At 42.1% G+C, this 14098-nt stretch overlaps 1 long non-coding RNA gene across 1 annotated transcript; it reads left to right on the top strand.

The window, feature by feature from the left end:
* The first annotated feature begins 357 nt into the window (after nucleotides 1-357).
* Nucleotides 358-4111, top strand: LOC311431684. Its single transcript, XR_014689576.1, has 2 exons — nucleotides 358-678; nucleotides 936-4111. It is a non-coding gene; the product is annotated as an uncharacterized lncRNA (long non-coding RNA).
* Nucleotides 4112-14098: the final 9987 nt, after the last annotated feature.

Genomic DNA, 14098 nt, shown 5'->3' on the forward strand with positions numbered 1-14098 from the left:
TTTTTTCTTTTTTTTTTTTTTTTAAGATTAAAGTGTAACATAAATTGCACAGCAAATATTTTCTGCAACAGTTCTGAAGATCTAAACATTTTCAAGATAAGTGTGTAAATTCATCAGTGCCTGCTTTCCCAGAGGACAAACTAGACTATTTTAAGATTATGCTAGAAGACAGACAATACATTGGGGCTGGTCAGGAAATGGAGTCAAAACAAGAGCTCAAGTTAGCATTGCCAGCCAAAAATAAGTAGCTGAGTAACTACATGTTATAAAGGAAATACTTAGTTTAATACATTCATTTTGTTCCAGGAAGTGATGTCAAGCTATTGTTAATGGGAAGCAGTAAAATCTAACGTAGTGCAATGGTTGGGAAGTCTGTAAGCATTTGCAAAGCCTCTGTGGTGCCTTTCTGGATGAACTTGGCAATTCACCTCCCCTCCTCTCCCACCCTCCACCATTTATTCCCTCATCACCTTGTCATGTGGGGACCCGAGACACCAAGAAGAAAAATGATTTTGTGAAGTCATACAGAAAAACAGGAATACAGCTGTCCCCTGGGCTTTTTCTTCACAGGCTGGTGTGCAACCAGGAGACCTGTGCATTGTGACTAGTTTTTGGGTTGGCCAGACTGAATCAATAAGATAATTGGACTACCTGCTTATTTGTCCTCTCTACAAACAGGTAGAAAAAAAAAAAAAAAAAAAAGAGGAAAGGAAAGGAAAGGAAAGGAAAGGAAAGGAAAGGAAAGGAAAGGAAAGGAAAGGAAAGGAAAGGAAAGGAAAGGAAAGGAAAGGAAAGGAAAGGAAAGGAAAGGAAAGGAAAGGAAAGGAAAGGAAAGGAAAGGAAAGGAAAGGAAAGGAAAGGAAAGGAAAGGAAAGGAAAGGAAAGGAAAGGAAGAACACGCAAAAGGAAAAAAACAAACACCTTTTTCTTTTCAGAAGGCACTTCCTGAACTGAGATCCACAAAGTCACTATCTTCGTTTGTGTGTTCCCACTTGTAGTAGGAAGGCTATCCCATTACTTTGGGAATGGAAATATCAGGTTGATGAAAGGCAGGCACCTAAGCCAATTGAAGAGTTGGCGCCTGAGCAGCATGGTAACATACACCATGACTACAACAAAGTAATGCCTGTAGAAAGTCATCGGGACACCAGCCACATAGTCTGGGCAAAGCACTGAATAAGCTGGACACATCTGTTGTAGCAGTTACCAAAGGAAAAGAGGAAGGCAATGGGAGAATGGGGCTGCTTCTGTAGGGAACACCCCAGCAGCCCTCCCGGAGTAGGAGCTGAGACTACTGAGTCCAGGGCCAAGCAGATAGTTTTGCAAGAAGAGCAGCTGTGATAAAAGAGCTAAACCAAAATTTGTTTATTTGTGTCCCCCAAAAAGGACAATTTGCAAAAAATGTTGAGTCTGTCTCCTCATGGACACAAGACTCCAGAAAGACGGACATATTCCTGAACCTGAGGAAGAAGCAGAGCTCTGTGACAAAGAGGTTTCAGTGCCATGAAGCTAACATCCTCCTCCCTGTGGCCATATTTTTAGGCCCGTTACTGGGCAAGGAAACCTGGCAGCTGGGTGTGCACGGAAATTCACCCTGGCTTTGTTCACAGTGGGATGCATGCTCACGCTGACCATCAGCCTGCAGATCCACCTCTTGGTGTGCCTGGAACAGAGCTTTTCATGTTCAAAGGGGACGGAAGGTTTGAAGGTTTGGAGGCTGTGCAAGGTATGAAGGTGCCTTGCCTCTGATCTTCATATGCCTCAGTTCTTCCAGGAAAATCCAAGCTAATTGCTGTTTTAAAAGACTATTTAATTTTAAAACCTTCCCCCCCCCCCTTCCCCGTTACTAAGCCGGTATGGCTTTCATCACGGGAAAGGTGTGTGCCATGTGAAGAGAAAGCAAGGAAACGTGAGGCAAGTTTTTGCAGGTACTAAAAATAGTGTGCAGGGGACAGCGAAGGAAGTCACTTCACAGAAGACAAGGATTGAGTGGCTTCCACTCTACAGGGTTTTACTGAGCACACCTAATTAATGTTTGTAAAGCACTTTGAAGATGAAAAGCACCAAATTATCACTAACTTTAATTATTTGCATCGTGTTACTTAAGATTTCCACAGCTTCTCCTCAAACTCTTCCCTCTAAATGTCAAGCAAGTTGAAGAACTGAAGGTAAAGTTTTGGAGGCTGGCGTGAGGACTCCAGGAGAGGAGTAATGTCACAGCAGTACCTTGCAGTGCTGCCTTGTGGTCTGCAACCAGAGGGTGGGCTCAGCTCATGGACCTTGGCAAGGGCTTTGCTGGGCCTGAGGCTTTCAAAGACACTTGAAGAAAGGGTTTCTAACGAGTTCCTACTGACCTCCACCCCCCTTTAAGTTTACAGTGTGTGATTAGGGCTATTTTAGGCTGGCAATTCAAAGGAAAGCAGTTGTGGATAGGATTATATTTGCATTGTGCAATCATTTTTCTAGCACATGTGATTAACACCACTAATAGAACATGAACTTTTGCTGCTAATGGTGTCAATGCTACTGGCAGCCCTGTTAGCAAACATGTTAAAAGCATAAATACAAACTGAGATGTAGATGTATCATCAGGAGGAAACAAAAGAAAAGTGATCACCTAAACAGCAATCTCCACCATTTGGAAGGGAAAGGGGTTTAAACACAGGGATAAACTCATCAGGGCAGCTCACCCAGTGTGATAAATTAACATGACTCCATCGATCTGTATTTTGAGATAAATCAAGATTGTTCACATTGATACATGAAGTAGTTAAAAGATCCCTCATCACATTATTACACCTGTCTTTGCAAGTGAGGTGTTTTACTTTTTCATAAAGCATCCCTAAGGGACATTTAATTCTGAATGATTTTCTTATTAAAAAGTATGGTTCTTCTCATGAGAAACAGAATGTCTTACTAAAGTAGGAAATGACATGGCCTGAGATTTATAGTTCAACACAAGGATTGAAATCTTGATTACTGAATAGAAGTGTCTGCAGAATTAATGGTAACTTTGGGGTCTCTACTCACCTCAGTGGGATGTTGCTCACCATTTTCTGATGATTAAAAAAGAAAGTGTTCCTGGGCATTTGTAAACCCCAATCAGAAATGTAACATTAGCTCTAAGGATAAAAGAGCTGCACCAAACAGAGATAACTCAGGATGTTGCCCCAATCAAACCTGGAATTAGTTTGGGAAACTCAGTTTCCTGCATTTCCTCTGCACCTCCTGATTTAGCTACAGACAGGAAAACTAAAATATGGAGGGCATCTCCAAATTTAAAATTTCAGAAGGAATCTCCAGAGGGATTTTTCAAGACTCCAAACTAGCATCCAACTCTGCAAGGTTCGCACACATACAGTACTGAAGCTCTGGAAATTATGGGAGTCTTCTGTTGCTTGCAGTAGGCAGGGTCCAAGAGGTTTTGCTGTGAAAGAGGGTTAGGGCTGAGAAAGGGTCTTGCACCCACAGCACTTGCCTCAGAGCAGCTGCCCACCAGGAACTGGCAGTCAGATCTTCCCTTCTGCTTTTAGAAAGAGATTTAAAGGACCTGGAAGTGAAGGCTCCCTGTGACAAAGTAAATTTCTGTACCAGAGCAAATAAGCTTAGCATTCCTTCTTTAAAGAACATCCTACACTGCAACACCACAGAACACTTCATAGTTAGAGAGTAGGATCAGATTTATTTTTTATTTTTTTAATATAAGACAGCTAGTGTCTAATCTAGCAGTGGTGTGTTTCTGTGATGGGCAACGAATCCATACATGTACAATATTTTTTTTTCCTTTTTATCTGCAGTGCAGATTGCTATTACACATTCTGCACTTGTTTCACACACACGATTCCTCCAGAAATCGATGGAAGTCCTATGTGCAGAAAAAGGCACAGAAAGTGCAACGGAGATTTGCACCATGGATTAAGAGATTTTCAGTGTTGATCAAAGAGGAATTTTGTCCGAGGTTTGTAAAACACTTTTTGAATTCTTCTTGATGAAAGACTCTATAAAAATGTAAAGCTGCTTGTTCCTTTGGTATGTAACAGGAGAAAGGATGCTGAAAAATTAAAGTCACATATATTAATATTGATTAAGAAATAAACATATTATTCCAGAATTTGATCTGCCTTTCATTACGTGCACTTGATCTTCCATTTTCAAACAGGGCATGGTTATGTCCTGGAAAATCACAGCCTTGAACTCCACCAAACCACAACTACAGATTATATATTATTATATATAATTTTGGAAATCTGTCTGGAATACACCATAAAGCAAGAATAAAAGAAAAACTGTAAGGACATTTGTATTTGTCAGTGTCTCCCCAGACAGAGCCCTGAGGATATGATATTCTTAGAATAAAGCTTTCATTTCACAGCGCATCAGTGGGAAAATTAACAAGCTCTCCTCGTACTGTTCCATAATTCATTTTCTTTGTTTTAGATATTGAGCTGAGCTGGTACAGTAACTTAAATAGATAGGGGAGATTTTAAACACAGATTTGGATTCTGGCTGGTCTGGGTTGTTTAGCTTTGTTTTGCTTTTTTCCTTCCTTATCCTGCAACTTGCCAGTATCTAAACAAGAAGTTGCCTCAATTTATTTTAGCAGTTGCCTTTTAAGTGGAAAGTGCCAAATACTATTATAATGGTTTAAAATACATCACAAGAGGCTCACTTCAGTTAGAGCCAGGGATGCAGCATCTCCTACAGCACCAGCAGTGATGCTTGTTCTGCGGAAGGAAGGAGTCTGCTCACCCCCAGCAATGAAGGCCAAGAAAACAGAAAGCTCAGAAAGAAAACTCCTTGGGATGAGATTGGCTACCACCTGCGCTCTGGCTGAACCTCAGTTAACAACAGCAATTACTTTAAAATGATGACAAGATTTGCTATTCTTTTCTGGAAAGATGAAGTTATATTTTTGCATGAAAAAAAAAAAAAAAGCTAGAGTGTGGATGTGTAAATACATAGATAAAATAGTGGGACAGAGCAGCACAGGTGCTGTGCTCCCTGAAGCCTAACAGATCTCCAACATTGCTTCAGTGATCTCTCTCCTTATAACTTCAGGAAGAAATATTGCATGCCTGGTGCAAAGTGGACTCCTAGGGACTTGAACAGCTTTGACCTGCTTTTACCTTTCCATTTCCTTTGGTTACAGGTGTACAGTGTTAAAAAAAAAAAAGAGAATCACCCCAAATTTCCCCACAGATAACCTCAAAGACTTTCTTGCCACATCTACTTTTTCCATCTGTTTGCAGTTGCTAGCCCCTCCCAGTGTCATGCTGCTGGGTTTGTAAGATGGGAATCTGAAACTGGATGAAGTTGGTGTCACCGTGATGTGGGGAAATGCATTCAGCTGGCCGTTTTCAGTAAGAAGTGATGCTATCTAGTGCAGAGATATCTCTTTCTATGTGTCCGTCTACACAGTGTCAGGCACGCTGTGGCATTCTTGCAACACAAATAATAGTGGGGGAGCACATACTGAAAGACATATTCTTTGCTAGAATAAGCTCCTTCCTTATCACAGCTGGTAATAGTACTGTATTATTTTGACTTTTGAAAGAGATGAGCCTGTTTTTGCCAAAGGACAGGTGCCCTCAGTTCCCATCAGCTTCTAGTGCCAGCTAGCATTGTTCAGTGCCCTGTAGCAGTAAGGTTCTGTGGGAGTGCTACAAAGGGAGACTGAGGATGCTCTGAAAATATTAACCCTTGTCAATGTAGGCCTACAATTCTGCTTGTCCAGAGAGTCAATACTGCAATTGTGCTCCCTGTCCCTTATGGAGTCTACTGTCAGGTGAAGGAAATGGATCTTCCCCAGAGTGGGCTTTTCTCACACTAGCATGGCATGTAGCTGGAGAGACAATATCCACTGTGGTTTGGTACCTGTGCTTATATAGCTGTGCATGCTTTAAATACGTGTACAAATGTCTTTGAACTCTGTAACATTACTAAAACAAATGAGCTCCTGAAGTTAAAGAAACATCAAGAAAAAATACTTTACTGCAATTTTCTAGTTCAACAAATCTGCTGTGTGCAGCAATAACAACTAGCCATGAACCAGCCCCAGCGTTCCCTTTGATGTGTATAAAATGTATTTTTAATTTCACTTGGTTGCTGTTCACTCTCATTTGAAAAGGTATTTGAAAGGGTAACTGAGAATGGCTAGGTTGCCTTCTCTGCACTTTTCATTGTTTTGCTACCTCTTTCACGTCACCTCTTATTTTTCTCTTGTGTAAAATGCAGTCTGAACCTTCTGAATCCTTCCTCACAGAGACCTTTTTGTGTCTCAGAACATTATCATCACCTTCTAGACCTCTTTCTGGCTGCTCTTTTTCTTTTTTAACACTGCAGGGATGAGTGTAGCTGGAGTTGAAGAAGGGTATTGAAGCTAGGCATGTCCCTGCATTTACAAATGCCATATAGCATTTGTGATGACAAAACATTTATTGCAATGTGTGGACATGCTACAAAGCCACTTTTCTGTCCGTACTGGGAAGGATACATGCTCTACCAGTAACCTTGTTTAAACAGGGGCTATCGGGGCTGCCAGCTCTTTCTGAGACGAAGAGATGACAGCACCGCAAGGCATCTGCGAGCTGCTTGCTGGGATCTCCCGTGTTACTGAGTAGATCCTGCTCGGTGATGGCTTCTCACTCAGGGCTTTGTGTTCCCTCCACCAGATGGACATTGGCAGATGGCAACACCATTTTGCTGTTTAATTATTTAAAATGAGGCATGCAAATCAACCTTTGGCATTCAATGATAGAACAGTGTGTTTGCGGCCCGTATCCCATCTTAGATGTGCTGTTTCACATTTCCTTCTTTATAAGGCTGGAGAGATTATTCTGGCTTGTGGTGCTTACACATGAACCCTCTTATTTCTGTGGCTCTCCTGTGCAGCTGGTTGCACACTCACAGTAGAGCACTGGGACTGCCCAACAGACAGTATGTAGCTATAAACCAAAGGGATTGTCTACAGCCTTCATTCACATGAATAGTCCTTTCCAATGGCCAAGGGACAGAAGTCCATGTTTTCAAGGAAAGCAGGAATCAATTTTTAGTAATAGAGCTTATTAAAAAATGGCTGATTGAAACTGCTGGAAGAGTTGGAAATGGCATCAGCCAGTCACTGGCAGAGGACTGGAGGCTGTCCATTCATCAGTACCAGCCCCTGGCAGGAGAGATGTTTGTCATCAATACTGGAGGTGACATGCTTTTATTGGCCTGATGCACTGAATCGAATTATTATTTTTACAAACTTTTAGGAAGAGATTTCCTCATTTTCTTCTAGCCACAAGCTACTGCCTTGAGGTTTTTGCCAGTTAAAAAGTTATTATAACACATTTGTCTGCTTGGGCTGAGATATTTGTGAGACTACAGAACATAGCAACAAAGCCCATGGAACACCAGTTCCTGAATGGTTCCATAGGACGAGATGGTGAGAAGCATGACCCAGCCTCTTTTTTAAAGGCATCCATAAAGTAAAACATTCCCCACAAAATCTCCATTTCTTTCTTGTCCCTCATGTCCTGTGTGACTATGCCAAGACTTCTTGGTGTCTGGTCACCTGTGAATCTGTTTGTACATCATCACATACCCAGGTACCTGCAAGTGTCTGGGTACAAAACTTGTTAGCAATAAAGAGCTGTTTTTCTGGTGCAGTACAGACAGAAGTTGACTGAGTTTGTACAAAAGTGTTTAGCAATCTGTGCCAGTGCTCTTGTCAGTGCAGCCTTAAGGAAAACTCAGAGGAGGCGTGTTTTCACTGAATGTGTAGTTTAATCCATGGGATTCCTTGCCACAGGATTCTCTGGAGGCCAAAGGTGTGAAGAACAGACTATTTCACTGGAGGAAGCAAACTAACCTAAAGCTAATTATTGAAGTCTGGCAATCCAAATCAAACCTTGTTCTCAGGTAGTCCCCAGACTGCCCACTATGGGGTTCTCTGCAGGCCTGTGTCCCATTTCTTATGCTGTTGGCCATGCCCTGAGCTGCTCTGAGTGGTGGGTATTATCACACAGGTCTGTGCAGATGTGGCTCTATGTGGAAGAGCTCAGACCCTCAGGGTGAACAAATGTCTGTCCTCCTTCCCTTTGAGTTCAGGAGAAGGAAGAGTGGTTGGGCAAATGAGACAGGAGAAGCATTTCAGAGTACCACATCCTGCTAATTGTCAACTGTCAAGGGAGGAATGAAAAGTGAGATGTTTACATGCTACTGTGAGGGATTAGAGTTGTGAAAGGAACCCCACAAAACAGCTTTTACGATGAACAAACCACAAGCTAAACAGCAGAACCACAAGCTAACCTATAGATTAGTTTAAAAGGAAAGGCAGCAACAACAAACACATTAATACAGCTTAGAGAGATAATAGCTACCCCAAGCTGCACTGATTGGAAACAATTGACAGAGCCTGGGATATAAGGAATCACTTCCTGCAGCAATTTCCTTTTATTAAAAAACGCATTTAAGCATTTATAAGCTTTTCACTTCACAAGGATCTTATTTTTAACTCTGTGCTGTCCTCAAAGACACTATTTAGTATGGTGTAAGCGTGGCCAGGCTGGGAGGAATTAGATCAGTGTACAGATGTTTGCCATCTCAGAACCACTGCAGGACCAATCACCCAGAATTAAATGGAAAATACAATAGGAGCAACTTCTGGCCAGTAGGGCCAAGATCGTTAAAGTAACAAATTTTTTCAAAACAAGAAAATGTGTACAGCCACTTGGCAAATGACCTATCTTTCCAACCTATGCACAGCAAGAGAAAATCAAATGCCTATGTATGAAAGTGTAGCTACAAATGCAGCTACTTAGCACCCTCTTTTCCAACACAGCTGGGCATTTAATGCCCTGAAGTTAATAGGTGCTGAGTGGTTAAATCTCCAAGATCAATAGAAATCCAAGGCATCACATAAATGAGAGTCAGCCACCTAAAATGTAGGCCAGGTATTCCTTCCCTGTTGTGTTATTACTTGTGATTGTGAGCTGGCTTTTTTGTTGTTGTTGTTTCATAGTACCCTGGTCTAACAAAGAGATTGGAAAAAAAGATTTTGTTTCTGAAATTAGTTTTAGTTGTGGCTGGGTTTGTTTGTTTGTCATGAGGAAAAAAAAAAAAAAAGTGTTTTGGGTCAAATGCTTAGCTCAACTAAAAATAAAACATTTTAATGGTAGAAAAAGCAGACTACATTTATTTTAAGGAGCTTTCCAGTCTAAGCATGAGCTTGAAACATACCAAAAAAATATATAAACATTTTACCAATATGGAGGAGAAGACTGAAGTTTTTCTTGTTTTCAACCTGTTTTTTCAGAGAGGCAGGAACTGAAACACTCTAACATGTGACACTGTTGAACAAAGGCTATTGTCCAAGTCTTGACTTGTTATTTTTTATTTTTCTGGTATAAAGGTAAGAGAAACACTTGCCTGTCTCTAACCTTGAGACTTCAGCAAAGGACTGGGTCCTTGTCCTTTCTCTCATCCCTATTGTCTCCTGTTGGTTGTGTGTCCAAACCCAAAGCCTTTGAAGAGCAGTGGCACTGGATGAGGTGCGCATTCCTTTCTACCTTCTGTGCCTGCCCCTAACTGTCATCTCTGCCCTGCCTGAGGAAAGATCTAAAGCACGACAAGATATCTGGTTGTCATGTCCTCCTGTACCCTTCCCTTGTCCACTAGCCATGCCAGTGTCCACCGGGTGGGAAGGGATCACACTGCTCCCTTCTGGTGGCATTTTCTCCTCCCCTACCTGCTGCTGGGCTGCACCCAGTCCCCTGCAGGGGACAAGATGAATAACACAGTGACTGTGGGGTTGTGAGGTTTCAGGGAGACCTCAGATATCACCTGGGCTTCCTGGGCTTCAGGACTGTGTTCATCACGGAGCTGAATCGCCTGCACTGCTAATGGACCACAAAACCCAGGCTTTTTTTTTTTTTTTTTTTTTTTTTTTTTTTTTTTTAAAAAAAAAAAAAAAAAAGCAGAATTTGGAAGACCCCTTCTTTGTGTAAAATTTTTGTCTTAACTTCAAAAAATGATTTGGTATCTATTAGGATAGACAATTTGACAATTTTCAATTTTTAGCTGGCCCTACTTTAGCTCTAGCTGTCTCTTCTACCTCTCAGATCACTGTCATTTAGAGGGGAATTTACACATGCAGTGAAGAAAGGAATGAGGAGTTTAATAACTCATTTATTTTAATGGTAACTGCATGACACTGTTCCCATCTTTGCAACCGTAACTGGCCTGCTTTTCCAATGTGTGTGCCCAATTAAAACTTGCAAAGAAGCCATGTAACTCATAAAGAATTTAGTTCATTTTCAATATTTTCCAAAGTCCTGCAAATGAACAATGCACTTTTAACAGGTCTTTCATCAAGGAGTTAATAACCAGATGAAGGAACTCTTTTCATCAGTTCATAAGTGATGCTCCATTTGATTGAAGAAGATCAAAAATGATGATCAGAAAATAAAAAGGAAGTTTTAAAGGCAGCCTTTATACAACACTTTAACTGTCTCATTCCTGTTATTTCAGAAGTATCACTGTGTTTCTTTCAGTCTTGGAAAAAAAAAAAAAAGTATAAAATTCTTGAGAATTGCTGGTACTTGCCTTCCTCTTTTCTTTTAATTTGAGAAACCTTTGTGTTAATGATGGGCAATATGCTTCTGCCAGACAATGCCATGGTCCTAAGTGAAAGCAACACCAACAGTAGCAGAATTATTGGATTCTGATATAGTTTTTTGCAGTGTCTGTGGTGCTAAACATGCATCCGAGGCTGTGCCAGACTTCATGGTGCAGTCCCAAGTGACCCTGTCCCACCTTGCTGGCACACGACCAGCTCCCACATCCCTGGTGGGTGGGCTGCAGGTACCCATGGGGGCTCTGCAGGATGGGGAGGAGGAGAGAGGACATCCCTTGTGCAGGAGAACCTCTCTGTCTAGAACCATAGCGCTATTGCTCCTGGTGATCAGGACATTTGTCATCCTGTTACGCCTGGTTTACATATGTTTTTCCGCTTTCTTTAACAGTCTCTTGGATTCCCTCTTTAATATCTTCTTCTCCTATCTCATTTTGCCTTTATCTGTTTGCTGAGTCTTCTTCTTTAGATGAGGAGTAGGCAAATTATCTGGGAAGAAGTGAGGTGTTTCTTCCCTGAAGCCAGCTCTGACAAGCTCTTCACAACACAACTTTGTCCTTCTTGTCCCTGTTCCCTCTCTCCTGCAACCCAGCCTCCTCTTTCCTCTCCCTCCAGCCAATCTTTTCTGCTCCCCTCCCTCAGTGTAACATCAATAGAAAAAAAAAAAAAAAAAAAGAGCAAAAAATAAAAAGCATAATCTTCCTGTTGCCTCCAAAAGAAACACCCTCTTTGCAATTTCCTGCAGCAGTTAAATACTAGTCCCCTGAATCTTGGCTGTCTTTTGCTGTGGAGCCAGTCATTAATGTGCTGCTGTTAATAACAAGTGTTTGATACGAACTACCATAGATCATGGAAATGCTGGACCAGGGGCTTTGTGACTAGGAAAGCTCCCTGAAATTCCTTTTCCTGATTGAATGAACCCCTCTGAGATGACCAGTTGTAAGGTGAAATCCAGATCCCTGATACTGAAATGGGATTAACTCTGTTGAAAGGCTGTCCTAAGGGTAAGGAGGGGCAGGCACTGCCTGCTGGGAAGCTGCAGAACTATTTGCAGGACTTGAGACACTGCCTGACAGCTCTGATTATTCAGTAAACCAAATATTGAGCAATAAAAATATGTGTGAGTGAGCCTTGCCAAAATGGAAGAGGAGGAGAGCAGGTGAAAATCTGCTGTCCCTTTCCAGGTTAGGAGGTATAATCATATAAATATTTTGGGTGGAAGGGACTTCTAAAATCACCTAGTGCAACTACCCACTCCAGCAGCGGTAACCACAAAGCAGAGCAGGTTACCCAGGGCCTTGTCTGGTTGTTTTTTTTGTCCTTGGTTATTTGCAAGGACAGAGATGCTACCACCTCCTAGTCTCCTGTTCCACTGCTGCTCCTTGTCCTTTCCCTGGACACTCCTGAGAAGGTGGTTTCTTTTTGTGTGTCTGTGGAGCTGTCTGCTTCTGGTTTGGAAACAGAACTGTGTCTTCTCTACATGCTTGATCCAGCCAGCATCCCACAGCTGAAATCCCCAAGCTCAGGCGTGGCTGAGAAGGTCACCGCCTTCAGATGAAGGTCTTTTTGGAGGGTTGGCCCTGTGATGGAAAAGAGGACATAGCCTCAAGCCAGTGTTCTACCTCTGAAGCAGAGCTAGCAAGAGTGAGGCAGGCCAGGAGGTTCAGCTACTCAGGAAGGAAACGGGAGAGGAAAGGGAGATGCAGTCAGCTCCTTGGCTGGAAATCAGCATGACTAAATTAGGGACATAAACTCCAGTCCACACTTCTATGAGGTCAGCAAGAGAACGAGGCAAAGCTGTGGTCACTCAGGCCTCATTTATTTAACAGAGATAAATCCAATGGTCTTCAATAGCACTGGCAGAAGGGAACAAATGGAAGAAGATCACCCAGAGGGGCACTGGTATGCTCTGGTACTCTCTGCTAGTGGCAATGCTTTCCACCCCTCGCTGTTGTGCCTTTTAGCCAAACGTTCCTATGTCATTTTTAAAACAATGGGGGTGTAGCCCTGACTCTGTTGTGAAGAGGAAAACTGAGGCACAGTAGGACCAAGGACACGCTACCATCTTCATCTATTCCATCCTGTAGCTTGAAGTGTTCCCCTGACAGAAGCACCCACGTTTATGTGTGGTTTCAGTCCAGGAACAATATGGGTTTCCAGTACTCAGTACTTCACAGCTTCTAATCATCCTGCATAGAGAAGCCTGCAGAGAATCAGAAAATGTTAGATTTAATTTTGGATCAAATTTAATGAAGCACTGGTCTTTAAGAGAGGCACCACATTTTCAGGCAAGCTCAAAAAGGGCACATTTTATTACAGGTGCTTTGCACAACCTTCAACAGGAATAAATTTGATGGAAAAGGGGATATCTAAATATGGATTGATACTACCAAACTTCTTACAAAATGCTTGATTCCACAGTTCTAAAGGCAAGTTATCTTAAGATCTAATTCTTAAAATCAGTTATCTTTTCAGCAGAATGTATAAATAAATCAGCAGAAGAGCCAGTTAATGAGTCACTGTTGTAAATTAAATGGAATTTGTTATGAATATGATTCATCAAAACTTTCCTAACAAATCAATTTGTTTCAATCACAATGTAATTCAATAATAATATTTAGCATTTATATGGTGCTTTCAATAGCTCATGAAGCATTAATTGACTGCATTTCACAATATTATTCTGAGCTGCTGAGTTGGGCTGTTTCTCTTGCAGGTAAGAATGCTGACGCCCAAAGAGCTTAAGGCAACATTTCAAACTCTCAAAAGTGTTAGCATTTCTCTGTTTTACCTTTTTTGGCATCCACCCTCAGACACGGTGCATAGAGGTGACTCAGAGCTGCTGAGCATCTGCGGTGGCAGGGCAGTGCTGGAAAGGGTTTGGTCTGTCATGGTAGAGCTGGCATTTAAAAATCACAGCCTGTTCCAGAGCTTAACATCCACTGGCTGGAAGCTTTGCTCCCCACTGTGTTGCCTTCCCAGCTGTGATCCTTCTTTCTGCCTTTCCCCTGGTAAAAGGCACAGCTCCAGAAATGCTGCATCCCTTTGTCTGTACTCTGAGCCCTTCCCCTTCATGCAATCCACAGGCAAGTCCTGCTCTGGTCCTGACCCCATCCTCCTTGGCCTCACTTCAAGGATCGACTGATACATTCCCTTGTCTCACATCTGTCCAGCTGCTGTGAACTTCAGCTTGAGCTGCTCATAAAATGGATCCTACAGAAAATATTGCACCACAAACCACTTACAAGCTGCTCAGAGCAAGTGCTTAGCTTTCAGGTAGCCTGTGTATAAAAGATGCAGATGGATGTCTTAAGGGGCTCTCAAAAGCACAGAAACAGAATAGGTGTCTGATCACTGCCAGTGCCAGCCTAGTTTAGCAGCCTGAAAGTCCCATAAGGAAACATTGGGCCTACTAAACTCTGCTGTAAACAAGTTGACATAACCTTAGAGCGAGCTACCGTTGAAGAAGGAGGGAGGATT

This window comes from Aythya ferina, assembly GCF_964211825.1.
Source record: "Aythya ferina genome assembly, chromosome: 2".
Taxonomy (NCBI): domain Eukaryota; kingdom Metazoa; phylum Chordata; class Aves; order Anseriformes; family Anatidae; genus Aythya; species Aythya ferina.